At 35.1% G+C, this 15,625-nt stretch overlaps 1 long non-coding RNA gene across 1 annotated transcript in view; it reads left to right on the top strand.

Annotated features, from left to right (window-relative positions):
* Positions 1-15,625, top strand: part of LOC135321148 (uncharacterized) — a 660,820-nt gene that overhangs the window by 153,681 nt on the left and 491,514 nt on the right. Inside the window, exon 2 of the long non-coding RNA XR_010380643.1 lies at positions 10,954-11,039. This is a non-coding gene — a long non-coding RNA (uncharacterized LOC135321148). The remainder of the gene's footprint in view (positions 1-10,953; positions 11,040-15,625) is intronic.

Below are 15,625 nucleotides of genomic sequence, written 5' to 3'. Positions count from 1 at the left end.
ACTGTGGCTCCTCTTAGATAAATATCAAATGATGTGTCATTTTTTGATATGTAGCAAACATACACTTAGGCCCATTAACATTTGGTAACTGAGAAAATTTTTTGAAAGCTAATGTAGCCTGATTATCAGCTGGTGTCTCCATGTTTCTTCAGAAGTAGGTAGATTTGGTTTGACACTCCATTTCAGACCCTTTAGGGGTCCACAGCTATATGGCACTTGTGTAAATCCCTTAGGACTTTCATTCTTCAGAATCTTCTTGCTTCGAGCCTCTGGTTCTGTTGATTTGGTTCAGGTTACGTACTATCTCACTTTCTCTAACTGTTGGCTCAGACCTGGAATTCATCTCTGTTCTGTGCTTTACATCAAGTGAACAACAAACAAAAAAATAAACAGAACTCTTATTCAAGTCATATGCTTGTGAAAATTCTCAAATATTAGCAAACTGAATCCAACAATGCATAAAAAAGATTATGTACTGCAATCCAGTTGGATTCATCCCAGGGACACAAAGATGGTTCAACATATGCAAATCAATCAATGTGATACACCACATCAACAAAAGAAAGGAAAAAAAAATCACGTGATCACTTCAATAGATGCAGAAAAAGCATTTCATAAAATTCAACATGCGTTCATGGTAAAAACTCTTACCAAAATGGGTATAGAGGGAACGTATCTCGACATAATAAAAGCTTTTTATGACAGACCGGCAGCCAACATAATATCCAACGGTGAAAAGTTAAAAGCCTTCCCACTAAAATCTAGAATAAGACAAGGATTCCCACTCTCACCACTTCTACTCAAAAGGGATAAATTGAGAGTTCAGGATTTGTAGATACTAACTACTTATTATATATAAAACAGATAAACAGCAAGGTCCTACTGTATAGCACAGGGAACTATATTCAATACCTTGTAATAGCCTATAATGAAAAGGAATACATATCTATGTATAACTGAATCACTACATTGTACACCAGAAATTGACACAACATTGTAAACTGACTATACTTCAATAAAAAAATAAACTCATCAAGCAGTGAAAACAGGCAAACATGAAAAAAAAAAAAAGCCATATGCTTGCTTAAGTTTAGAAGAGAGATGTGTGAGGGCATGAGTTTGGGGGTATAATATTCTCACAATGTAACCAACTTATATTTGGTATTTCTGTCTTAAAAGTCCTTTGGCCATCCTGCAATGGGGGATTATTCCATGGGGCCTCTCACCACATACAGCACTTCTGCCTCTAAATAGTTTTCTGACTTCCTTATCTCTTGTCATGTGTCTATTTTTTACCCTATCCCCTTTTCTTGCCTTGCCCATAGTAATCCCAACTTATTCTCAATATTTACAGGGCTGTACATTCATGTCTTTACAATTTCTAAACTCAAAGCATTGCATATGCATGCTCATTAAAAAACTCAGCAGAAGAATGGTGCCTTTCATTTATTAAGTTTTAGAGAGAAATAGTGTAAATGGCATTATTTTCCTTCCATTACACAAGGTTTTAAAATAAGGTAATTCTCATTTTTTCCTAAATTACTTGCAAATCAAATATCTAGATCTGGCAGTTAGAAAATCAGTAAGTGCAACTGTTCTTTTTCTTTCTCCTTTTCCTCCTCCACCTATTCTTCACCTTCTTTATTTTAGTATTTTTACACAAATAATTTTATAATGATATTTGTATTTTAAGTACTTTTAAAATATTCTGAAATTCAGAGTTTGAAGTAAAATACAGATAAAATCAAGTGAGTGTCTTTAAAGATGTAACTGCTTGCTTAGTGACTATGGCTAGTGATGCATCATACAATACTGAACTTTATATATGGTATAATATTTATTTTTTAGTTATTTCATTGTTCTTATGTATAAGATGGGTTAATGTGTGCTAAAGTTGAGAAAGTACAAATTCCAGATCCAGAGGCAAATTTGGGAATTAGGAGCAGAAATACAAAATAATATTTGCTGTGGTAAAGAAAACTAAGATTATGATAAGGTGGATGATCATGAGGTCTCTGAATTCCATTATTTTGTTATAATATCATGCAGAGTGCTCTTTTTTCAGAATTTTCTTTTTTATACATTTTTAGAGCCCTCATTTTTAAAACAATAGATTTACAACCACTCCTGAGGTTCTGAAAATAGGGGACACAGTCAAGAATTCAGGAAAGTTCATGTGGTTCAGTATGCTTTTATTCTGCACACAAAAATCACATAAATAAATATGCTTTTGTATGTGTCCCTGAAAAATATTCCTTATAATGATTTTCTGTAGAAAAATCTTTTTCTTATCTATGTGTTCTGATACTACTAAGAATGGCTAGTTGTTTTCTGTCTGACGGAAATGTGCTGCCATTTGTCGTGAACTCTGGAAAATCTGTGAGCAATAGTGTTGATCAGTGGAAATGCTTTCCTTCAGATTGCTAGAATCATCAAAGTGAAACCTGTAATGCTTGTCAAATAGGCTCTGGGATAACATTTTGTAAGTTAAGGCAGCAATGAAATGCTTTGTTGCAGAAGTTAGAATGATCTAGGCAGGACTTTTTAGGCAGTTGGATGCTAGAATAGGAACAACCGAGAAATCAGTTATCTGACAGCAAAAATGACGAGTGTCTCTGTAAGCATCCTGCAAAGGGCGAATTAAAGTGATCAAATAATGTATACTCCATTGATTAAAAAAATCTACAGGAAACTCTGGACTTGGGGCCGTAAATAAAGAGTTGGGAAGGAGATGCTGGCAGAGAGCGTGCAGAAATCCAAAAGTAAATGTTATGTTGGATTTGCAGGTTAAAACTTAATTCTGACTGCACACGAGAATTACTAAGAGTGCTTTTTAAAAAATACCAATGCCAGTGAGGGGCCTGGACAGGGAGTGTTTCGTCTTTTTTTTTTGTTCCCCAAGTGATTCTGATGACCTTGTAAGGACTGAGAACCACAATAACGCATGACTTTTCTCCAAAACTCTTCCCTACCATTTTTCAGTGAGGAGCAAAAACTGCTAAATTGACGTCTTTAAATCATCTGTTCTAAAACTACAAGAATTAGTGAGAAAATAAAAAAAACACTGAAATTTAACTACAATGCATCTCACCCCTTCTAAGCTTCATTATTATTTTTTTAAACTTTTTTTTATTGAGTTATAGTCATTTTACAATGTTGTGTCAAATGTATAACTGAAAAATTGTGCTGTACGCTGGAATAAGCTTCATTATTTTATAACCAGAGAGGAAATTGTGGAATGTTTTCTCTGAATCTTACTAATACTAATAGAGAATTATTGTTTGCCTTCATTTTGTGGCATTCCAAGAGGTGTTGTAAAAATATTAGTTATATGTTTATTAGTTAATATTAGTTATATGTTATTTATTAGTTATATGTTGTTAGTTATATGTACCTCTAAAAGTTACTGTTCCTTTGAATAAGCTTAAAAAATCTAGTTATTGAAATATTGTTTTGAGGAAGTACATGTGGGGGAAGCACACCTGAGAGCTGCAAATGATCAGCCAGGGGCCAGAAGATCAAACTTGTTGTTATTTGTGTCCGGGTTCATATTGGTTGTCTAATCTCGGCCAGGGGAGAGACAGTCTCTTGCTCATTGTCAGAGACACATCTGGCTGAGAGTGTGGAACAGAGTAGGTGCTCAGTAAATGTTTGTTGATGAGTCAAATTTATTAGAAGGGAAGGGAAAGGCAGATGGTAGGTAACCTATCGGAGGAAACATCAAGTGCCAGATATGTCCAGGGCTATCGGAGAGGAGAAAACCTGGCTTCTGATGTAACAATCTCGGGGGCTCATGGAAATAGACCCCCGACTTTGGTGACAGAAGAAGGATTGGGTGAGTTTTAGTAAAGGGATGTACATATCCCTTGGAAAATCAGGCTGATGCCTGATCCAGCTCTTTGGATTCCAGCTGCTGAGAAGCTAGGGCCCAGAAACAGGTAGTCACGATTTGAGAGGAGTCACTATTATTTCATCATTTTAATGTAGTATTCATTTTAAGGTGGGAAATACCCCATGAGAATACTCTGACATAATGCAGAGTGAGAAATTTGGGGCCAAGGGGTAGTTGGAGTTGCTCTTCAAAGCATTGTTTTAAGATGGCTAATTCCATTAAATCTCATGACTTGTTTGGGGTAGATTTAGATAAGCTTTTCCTGTTTTCTCTTAATTCTTACAGTTATGATAAGGGAATGCCTATAACCAGACACCACCTAGAGAAATTATACCTTTATATCTTTCACACATTTCATTTGTATTATATTATGTTATACTATGTTATATTAGTTGTATTATACTAAATAATACAGTTGTAAATACTAACTTGCAATTTGATTTGTACTGCCTCTTCTTATCTAATTCTGTTTTTTTTTTTTTTAATGAATTTTTCTCTTTTCAGCAACACAGGGTAAGAGTAAACAGGATGGTCAGCAGTAGACTTTTAAAAAAAGTTACTGAGCAAATACTACCCAAAATCTTATAATGTAAATATAGGAAATGAATAATAACAGAAAAACAAAACAAAACAAAACAAAATGAAAGACCCCAAACAACTAACATTTTTATCAGAGGGCCCTATCATGTTAAACATCAACTTTTCTGTATTTACAGACATAATGATTTTCTGTATTTATAAGAAACTTAGGTTTTCTTGCCAGATGGGTGATAGAAGATACCACTTCCACGTTTTTTTTGGTCAAAATTTATGAGGAGAATTTCAAAAGAAAGTTACTAAACTGTATTAAACGATCATCCCACAGTAGAGAAAAAATGTTAATGTCAGCAGCTAACCTTAGCCAAGTCAGCCGTCATTATAACTCAATAATTCCAACTTAGTCTAGATATGAAACAGTAGAGACACAAAAGGAAACCGTATGTGGGTTGTTTATTTGTTTTTGTTTTTTTGTCTGTTTGTTCTGCTGTTGTTGTTTGGGAAGTCTTGCTCCTGATTTGAACTCATTTGACTCAAGTATAAAAATCTCAGGAAGTTCAAGCCAACAGAAATTCCACTTCTTTCTTGGCCAACATAGTAGTTCTGTGGAACAGCTGAAAACCACATTTTCATGTGCTTGTCATTTAATTCTCTTCTACCACCTGCATGTGGCAAACAGTTTTACTCGCAGATGCCACTGGTAGCTTTGCCAGCCGCTGGACAAGATGGAGGATAAATTTAACTGTTTAAAAACATTTTGATTCACTAATTATGCTTTCATGTCTATCATATAGGCTGGCTGTCATTCTCATTTGTCATTGAGAAGTTTGCCACTGCAGAAGTGCAGTGGGCATGGTAGGCTCAGCCGGTTAGCATGGTACTGAGATAATAATTGCAATTTTAACTTTCATCAAAGCTGTTTACACTACAGGAAAAGGATGGGCAAACCTGTCTTAAGTTTCTTTGAGTATTTGAGTAGCTGAGACAGTTATGGCAAAGGGAGTGGTTCAGCTGAATAAGTGAATAGACTTAGTGTTCTATATACTTGGATTCAGATCCTGCTTCCTCCTCTTTCTGGCAACATGACTTAGAAGCAAGTTTTATTACCTAACTTACAGTTTCTATTATCTATAATACAGGGATATATTTCTACCTGAAATATTTATCGAGCCTTTATTAGGTACCAGACACTGAATAAGTGCTAAGGGTACAGCTGTGGCTGTTGATTTAATGGAGCTGATGGCACAGGGAGGGAGACACGCATTAAGCATAGCCACGTATAAATTTATTATTTTGGTTTGGGAAACTGTTGTGAAGGGAGGTATTGTGAACTATGAAAGATCATAACATGAGAACCTAATTTAGATTGAATAGTTAGTGAAATCTCCTAAAGAAGTTACCTTTGATTTAAGAATGGAGTAATGAATAGAGATAGTTTGTAAAATGGTAGGAGCAAAGGAGGAAAAAAAAAATGTGTTTTAGGAATAGGAAATACTATGAGCAAAATGTCCAGCACTTTCAAGAAACTGACTTTAGAGAGATGGAGTGAGAATGGTGTGACTTGAGCCTAGAGTTAGAGACTATAGAGGGACTTGGCCATATTAAAAGTTTGAAATTTCATTGTAAAAGCAATATGAAAAAGGGTTAAAGCAGAAAAATGATAAAATCAGATTTGCATTTTGAAAAGGTCAGCTTATGTTCTGAGAATGGACGAAATAAGGAAGACAGAATGGATGAAGGGAGAATGGCATAACTTGGGTGGGTTCAGCTGTGGTCTTGGGGAAATATGATGGTAGCTTCTAGTATGTTTGAGATGAAAAGAAAGGATGGAATTCATAGATTGTTAAAGAAAACATTATTAGACTAGTGATTGATAGAGTATAGAAGCGGGGATGGTGAAAGAGAGAGACTTGTCAGTGTTGATTCTTTTTCAATCCTGAGAAACTGAATATATGACTGTACCATTCAATGAACAAGGAAACCTCGAAGAAGACTGGCTTTGGAGGAAAGGTCTTTGGGACAAGTTGAGTTTGAGGCAACTTTGATATGTCTGATACATCCAGGAGTTCTTCAGATACGTAGATCTGTAGTAGAAGAGGTCAAACATGATGATGGTACAGAATTGGGAATTATTGGTGATTGGATGTTTATTGAAGGCATAGATGTTGATTAGATTGGGGAGAAAGTAGATTATAGGAAAGTAGATTATAAGAAGAAAAGAGGACCAATAACTCAGCCTCTAGGATGTCTGTGTGGTCTAGGTAAAACACCAGACACAGGTGTGGGTGACTGAGAAGGAGTGATTGAAGATTTAGGAGGAATGTGACATCAGTGGTAAGTATATATTTCACTCACTTGAAAAACTGCTAAACTGTTTTTGACGATAGCTGTACCATTTTGCACTCCCACCAACAAAATATATATGTGTTCCAGTTTCTCCACAATCTTGACAGGCACTGGGTAGTGTCAGTTTCTTAGCCTTAATTTTTTTTTTTCCATTCTACGAGATGTGTATGGTAATATCTCATTGTTTTAATTTGCATTTCCCTAATGGATAATTAGTATGAAACATTTTTTTCCATGTGCTTATTATCTGTACATCTTTTGCATGTCTTCTTTGGTGAAGTATTTGTTCAAATGTTTTGCCCTTTTAAAAAATTGGGTTATTTATTTCTTACTGCTGAATTTTGAGAGTTCTTTATGTATTTTGGATATAAGTCCTTTGTTGGATAGATTTGCAAAGTATTTTTTCCAGCCTATATAGCTTGTCTTTTCCTTCTCTTGTCAATATTTTGCAGAAGAAAAGTTTTTTTTATTTTGATAATGTCCAATTTATTATTTTTATCTTTTATAAATCATGCTTTTCTACACTGAATTTCTTTTGTACCTTTGTAAAAAGTGATTATCCATTTACGTATGGGTCTATTTCTGGATTCTCTATTCTGTTCTATTGATCTATTTGTTAATCTTGGCACCACATTTTATGTTTTATTAGATCTTGAAATCAGGTAGTGTTAGTCTTTCAGCTTTGTTCTTTATCAAGATTGTTTTGGCAGTTCTAGATTCTGTCTATTTCCTTATGAATTTTAGAATCAGCTTGCCAATTTTTACATAAAAGCCTTCTGGGATTTTGTTTGGAATTGGGCTGAATCTCCAGAACAACTTGGGGACAGATGAGACTAGATAAGATTTAATGAGGGAAGAAATAAAATTCACGTTTTGCCTCCAGTGGTTATTGCCATTGACTACTGGTGTTTGGACTGGTGGGCAGAAGAAAATGTGAAGTGGGCTTGAAAAACTAATTATTAAAAGAGGTAAAAGATAGAATGCTTGGCTATTAGGACTGAAAATCTGGGTAGGATCAAATGAATGATTGTTGATTATTGTGGATTCAAAACACATGCAAAAGACATTCAGAAGATACTGAGTGTTTTAAATTCGAGAGAAAAGCACACTATTTTCACATAAAAGGAACTTTCAAGACTTAATGGTTTCTCTAATGGATGCAAAGCAGAGTATAATTATTTCAGCTGGGGAGGGGAGATATTATACCAGAAGAGTTGAACTGAATTTCTGTGCACTATAATTTCTGTCTTAAATAAAATAACAGTAACCACTGTGATGCTATCCATTTCCCTAACTCAAATGTCTATAATTAAGCAACTGAATTCATCCATCCCTGCTTATTATGAATGTCAGAGTTTTTAAACCTTAATAGTTTTCACAATGGTCCTCGACTGAGCAAAATTTAACAGAATAGAATGAAAATGTTTCAGGGATATCCAGGAGCTAATGAATAGATGACTTGTTTCCTTGCTCTCTATGTCTTTATTAATAGACACAAAGAGAGCTGTATTAGGCAGTTTTCCTTATCCATCTTAAAGTTCCTGCTTTCCTACCATATTTGTTTCTTTTTCTGCTTTAGTACTCAATATCATTTGAAATATTTAGAGAAATGCCTTAAGAGGTATGTAATGCTACAGAGCCCAGGGGACAAGCCAAGGAATTAGTATAGGAAGATGCCCATCAGGGTTGGATATACAAACAAAACCCTTTCCTTTTAACATGAAAGTGTTTCAAAGCAGGCTTTGTTGACTTACCAACACCTCTGCCTTCTGCAATAACAAAATAGGAGTTAACATTCCAAATGTTTAGTTTATATAAGACAGGTGGCTAAGGTCACCTCTAACCCTGGGGAACACTAATTGCTTTGTTTCTCTGCATTTCTCAGGGTGACTGTGGTAATAGTTAAAAATCAAGGCTTGAGATGAAGTAGAGTCTATACTTTGTGATAGTCGTCCTCTAACTAAGAGTCATTTTCCTGAAAGGGAGTTTCTAAAGGTCTGATACCACCTTATCATCAAGGACTTAACATTTTGTGGAAAACCTGTAAGCTTGTAGCATAGATAATTTGATCTTACTTTCTAGGGAGTGATCTTGTTTGTACACTGTCCACTTAACACGCCTATAATATCTCAGGACAGGGCTTTGAGGTGTTCATTAAATGTTTGTTGAATATTGAATAATTGAGAGAACTGGGACCAGGATCTCAGTTCCCTTAATTACTGCTTCTTTTTCAAAAAATTACTTTAAAAGTAAAATGTAAGCTCCAACAAATTAGATGCGGTAAATAAATTCCCTTACAAGAATCTGGTTTACAGGTGTTTAAAAAAAATTAACAACCCTACAGCCAAAAAAACTTTAAGTCTTTCCATCTTTAAAAGTTTGGAAAAGTAGTTTTAAGATATTTCACTAAGACTCCAACAACTGACAAGTTTCCTGCGTCGTATTTTGAATTGCTTCTTCATTGACTCACTCTGATGCCAATATTGCATTAGCCTGCTTTACAAACAAGTAATGGAGAGATAAGGGGATTAAAACTTTTGGAGACATATCTGGCAATGAAAATATTAAAGCTTTCACTAGGCTACCGACAGTATTTGGACGACGCAAAGATCAAATATTGAGGCATTTTGAGTCATAGAATTGAATTAAAGGGGCCAAGAAGCAATGTAAAATGAAACTCTTGAGTTTCAACACACCTGGGACTTCTTGGTATCTAAACATACCAGTCTCCACTTTTTTTTTTTTTTTTTTGGCAATACAAGCGATTCTAAATGTTGGCATCAGGATAACCTGGGAGTCTCAAGTTATAGAATTAGTTATAGCACAGGAGCTCATTAAAGGGAATATATGAAAGAGTTTTCTGAATCTTACTTTAGTCTGTATTTTCTCAAATTCTCAAAGGCCTCCAGGGCTATATCTGTAATCACAATTCTCAAGAGATGAGTAAAGTCTTTTTAAAAAATATAAATTATGAAGAGTTGTTCACATACTATGAGACTGTATCACATTCATTCAAGCAGTGGTGAGTTTCTGCAGGGGTGTTACATTTACCTTTATAATTAAATTTAAAAAAAATTAAATAAATACCTAACCACAGTTTAAAATGTCAAATAATGCTAACTGTTGTTAAAAATGATCATGCCTGCCACCTTCCCAACTCTATCTTCTGGTGTTTCAGTTATTACTTCTGGATTTACCTCCATGTATCTAAACGATTAAATACTGCAATATTTTGCTTTGTCATTTTTGAACATTATCTATTGACTTCCTCCTGTAGTAATTATAGATTTTACCTCTCTTAGGTAGCTCTTCCTTTCACTGCATATGTTGATATTAAAATTTTTTGGTAAATCCGTAGTTACTCTTCCCATTGGTATGATTTTGTAAAAAAGATTAACTGCCAAGCCAAGTAGATACCTTGTTTACATTTCTGTTCTTGTACAACATTTTGTTTTTCAGCTAAGAGTCATGGTTTTCTCTGCTTTGAGAATTACCTCATTTTCTTCTGTTTGTTTTTTCTTTTATTTGCTTAGTTTTCTTCTATCTATGACATCGTGGTTCTTTTATCCCCTCCTCCAAGAGTTTGGTAACATTCCTTTCCTTACAATTTCCCACAGGGTTAATCTTATGGGTTAATCTTATTATTTAATGTATTTGCTCCAGTTTTTTTTGTCTTTGATACATTGCTCATAAATCTGACGCAATTCCACTCTCCTAAGCTGCAATTGCTTGCTAAGATCTGCAGAATGCCAACTTCCACCGGTAGTTCAGGAGTAGTGAAGTAGGTGTGAAGTAGGAAAGAATCTGGGGATGGATTGATTTATTCATGCTGGTTATAAATAGATTAAACTTCCAGTAGTTGCGCTTCCTTTCCCCCGAGTCCTGAGCTTAATCTTGCGAGAAAAAGCAAATCTCGAGAGATCTTGGGCCACTTTGTGAAGTGATTAGGGGTAGTCACTCCAGAGTCCCTGGGTTACTGCTCACTTGAGAAGGGAATCCATATTTGCAGAGAAAATGAGTTACTCTCAAGACTGAAGAAGAAAAGAATCTGGTGATGGATGGATCTCTGCACGCATGTTAAGACTTGATTTCACTTGCAATAATTGCGATCACTCTCCCCAGAGCACCGGGTAGTACTAGAAACCATACTTCAGATTTTGAATTTTGATCTCTTCCAGGCCTGTGACAAATGCAGTATGATACTCCTGTGATGCTGGACAGCCATGGAGAGGCACAACTCCCAGTCAGTCATATGATCATGAGGGTAAGCAACCGATACATTTACAACCATTCTGTACCTGTACAACTGTTACCCAACTCAGGTCCAGCTGCTCATGGTTTGAAAATCAATACCTAGAGGCAATGGTTGGTAGAAAGGAAAGTTGCTTTTCATCAGAGTGTAGGCAATCTGGGGAGATGGTGGACTCAGTGTCCCCCTGAAAACCAACTACCCAGATTCTGCTCGGCTATGAAAGTTTTAAAAGGGAAAAGGGAAGTACTCTCAGTTTATCACTGAGTTAGGGGATCAGAGTCATCCCCATTCCCCACTACCTGCAGGCTTGTCGACTTCTTGTGATCTTTCTTTAGATGCTTTCTTGTTCACACACTTTGCTTGTGACATTACTGAAGGGGAAGCTAGGGAAGGGATCTGGTCATCTGTTAATTACTTACTTTTCATTTTTATTTCTTTGATCTTTAGAAAGAGCCAATAGGTTAAGCAAGGCATTGTGTGATCAAAAGGTTTGAAAGGTGTGCTTGGGCCAGAGATAAGTAGAGCATAAAAAGCTTGGTTTAAGATTAATTATAATATATCTCTGCCGAAGTGATAAGACAAAGGGGTTTCCTGCTGAGAGACATTCCCTGCAAAGAGCTGCTTACACAACTATTCTGTTTTTCATTTTCAGTGAAGTATTCAATAAATTACACCAGCTATTCAGCACTTAATTATAAAACAGGCTTAGTGTTAGATACTTTTGCCCAGCTGTAGACTAATGTAAGTATTCTGAGCACATTTAAGGTAGATTAGTCTAAGCTATGATGTTTGACAAATTGGATGTATTAAATGAATTTCTGACCTGGGATATTTTCAACTTATGATGGGCTTATTGGGAAGTGACCTGTTGTAAACTGAGGAAGATCTGTACTCAGCTCTGACCTTATAGTGGGCAAAAAGAACCATAGGCAATATGTAAATGAATGGGTGTGGTTCTATTCCAGTAAAACTTTATTTACAAAAAAAGTAGTGAGCTAAATTTGACCTAAGGGGTTCAGCTTTTTTAGAGATGGTTTCTCCAAATTTTACCTGGAGTTGAGGATAAGGTAGGAAATCACTCTGCTGGTGTTCTAGAGCTGCGCAGGAGAAGGTGGCTGAGGACTGCACCATTTAACAGAGATAGATCCTCACTTAGTGTCTCATCTTTACCCCTCTCCTGCTTATTATCCTGAAATCCTATGCACCCGTATTTCAATTTCTTGATAACAGTGTTTCACAAACTAATTTGCAAATGAAATACCTGGGGATCTTATTAAAATACAAGTTCAGATTTATTAGGTTTAAAGTTGAACTGAAGAGTCTTTATTTCTAATAAGCTTCTGAGTGATGTTGATGCTGATGGTCCTCATAGAATACCTTGAATAAATAGCAAGGGAATGAACACCACATTTCCTAAGGATAGAAGAGAGGAGATGGTCCATTCTTCTCTCTAGAGACTTTTAAACAATTCTAATGTTTCCTGTCCCATCTTTTGCTTTTGTTGGTTTTACTCCTGCCTTCCATAGCTCAGATCCCTGAGTCTTTCCAGTCTTCTGTGGGTAAATTGACTAGCTCCTTGTCAGTGTCCTTCTCTGTAGGCAGCTAGCTTTTAAATTCCTGTTCCAAGTCATGTCCAGTTTTTTTCATTTGTTTTTCAGTTTTATGTATATATTCGGGATTCCTTTCTTGGTTTTAGTGAAGATGGAGTTTGTACTTTGGATGAAAAGGAAAACTTTTGGAATAATATTTGTGAGGACAGACAGGAGAACATGTTTGAAATTGAGATTAAACTACTAAGTAGGCCATAATAAAGTATTTTCTTAAACTATGTTGTGGTCATCAGTAATAATAACAAGTCAAATAGTTATTATGTCCAACCTGAAATGGTAAAGGAATGTAAATGTACATATATAAGTAATGATGATATACATATATAAGCAACTACTGGAATAATACTTTGGAATGTTTGCTGAGGAAGGGACAATCATGGTTATTTATTATTTGACTTTGGATTTTGTCAGTTTTGAATTTGTTATTGAAAAGATCCTTAAGAAGAGCCTCATTCCTCCCGTTTCCATTGTCTGAATTTAGCCCTTGAAATATTTGTATTCATAATCAAGAGAGTTGGAGAAATAAACACACCATTCTGTCATGGAATTACTTAAGACCAGCCTGAGGCAAACTTGGGAAGTAGATGAAATTTGTTTTCATTGTCCTAATTCCAGCCAAAGATAACATGCTTGATTTAGCCCTGAAGTTCTACCTTTGCCTAAAAAGCTTCTCCTCTACTTTATGACTCAGAGTTTCACCTTCTGGTTATTTTTTCTCTATTATTTTTGGTGTCCTTCCTCATAAACTACATTCTGAATCACGATATAATTTACCTGTTTAATATAGTATGGGAAGCACGTTGTTAATGTAAAGTAACAGATCTCTACATAGTATTTGAGGAGTTACGATATTCTCAAATTAGGTGTATTATTGTTCTGCTTGTCCAGAATTATTGTCAGAATGATTTGAATCGTAACACTTAATCTGTTCTGCCTAAAAGAGTATTATATTGAAAGTCATAAAGATTACCACAAACAATAAGACATTGGATAAGTTACTAAATTTCTCTAAAGTTAGGTTAGATTCATTTTGAAAATATGTGCTATTCTAACATTGTGTACTTTTCAACATCATATTGTGTTAGTCACATTAAAGATATATAGATATATATTTAATATATAGCTGTGTATGTATGTATATGTGTGTGTGTGTGTGTGTGTGTATATATATATATATAGCCTTTGTATTTGGAAGAACAAAAACCAAATTGCATTCATATGTAAACTCTTCCTGAGGATTATGTGATTATTGTGTATATTAAGTAGGAAAATATCTTTAAACATTATAACTTATATGCAGAGATTTCATAAGAAAGTATTACTAGTTTAAAATACTTAATTTTCATGGAATAAAACAATGGAGAAGTTAGATGACTTGCAGTATATTTCAAAATATACAGGTTACCAAAATTCCTTTTTATTTCCTCAGATTATCTTTATTATTTCTGCTGATAATAAAATTAATGAATTCTCATAAAAATTCCAACAATATGGATGATTATTTGCAGTGAGGAACCTTTCCTTCCAGCAGTTTTATCCATATAAAATATCTCTGTATAAATTTGTTTGCTTTATTATTAAAGAATAACACCATACATAATATTCTGTAATTTGATTTCATAGTTTCTTGAATTATAGGTAATAATGAATTCTATAGAGAGCAATAAAACATTTCACATTATAGAATCTGATTTCATAGCCATATCTATAAAACTCTTACTAGTTATAGATATGTTACACCCTAATGAGTAAAAGGAATGCCTAATAGAATCTGTCACTGATCCTCTAATTTATCTCTTATTTTGACAAGCATATTTTAATTTTAATCATTTATGAATTTGTTTAATAGCAAACTAAGAATGTGAATAATATTTCTTTAAAGTTATTGCCTTAATATTATGAAATCTTATTAATATTGTGCTGTTTTTGGTGAATTGTATGAATTAGACTTTGGTGAAATTACTATACTATAGATTGGGCAAAAATCATTAGATATGTTAGCACTGACAGAATTCTACAGTTTGAACAATGATGTCTTTAGATTTTTGTCCAGAGGAACTACTTTTCTTTTTTTTTTTTAATTTTTTTTTGGAACTACTTTTCATTTTACTGAAGACTTGAGCTCTAGATGGGGATGGAAAATTGTGAGCTGAGAATGAATGGCAAAGGAGGTGGTTATGCTACCTGTATGTACTCCCGTTGATTGGGAATCCCAGGAATCCTAGAGAAAACTGTGAAATTATCCAGGATATCCCAATCTCTTATTTGGGGGTTCATGTGTTAGCAGTGGACTGGTGACCAAGGTCCAATCACTTCAGCCTTTTGTTTTCTAGGGATGTTCCTTTTAAAGCATTAGAAGACTGTGTTTGAGAAGAAGCAAATATGTATGTTAAAATTATACCTCTGGGAAACATCTGGAAAGTATTTCTGAGTTGCTAGTTTCTCTTACCTTCCCATTCAAATCTTCCTCCCTCAGGCTCCATCCTCAGCAAAGATAGAGAAAGTGTTACAATTTACTAGGAATCAATTTCCCAAAGAATTGATGCCATGTCTTCATGGCATTTTTCCATACTGGAAACAGAGTGGCTACAGAGTTGACCCTTAAGATTTGACTTTCTGTTACTCCCAATCACTATTTTCATGATGAGCCTCTGATCAGTTCATAGAATGGAGGGGCCACTGCACCACTTGGAGACATCTCCAAACATTTGTTGATGATTTGTGAATTGGTCTCTTTGGATCCTTATAGCTTCTAGTCCTACAGACCAGGCAGGACTTCATGTCAGGAGAGCTCTGTACATATACCAACCAGACAATGGAAAGTCCAAGTTAGGGTCAGCAATTGCGCAGCAACCACACTTCCATTCTCAACTCCAGCACCCACAGTAGACGTTCCTAATCCACCATGGTGCCCTTTCTCACTGGGCTTAAATGTGACATCAGAATTCTTTTCTACCAAGTGTTCAAGAATCTAGTCCCACTTTTTTG

This window comes from Camelus dromedarius, chromosome 4, assembly GCF_036321535.1.
Source record: "Camelus dromedarius isolate mCamDro1 chromosome 4, mCamDro1.pat, whole genome shotgun sequence".
Lineage (NCBI taxonomy): Eukaryota > Metazoa > Chordata > Mammalia > Artiodactyla > Camelidae > Camelus > Camelus dromedarius.
This window is presented reverse-complemented; position numbering and strand designations above follow the sequence as displayed.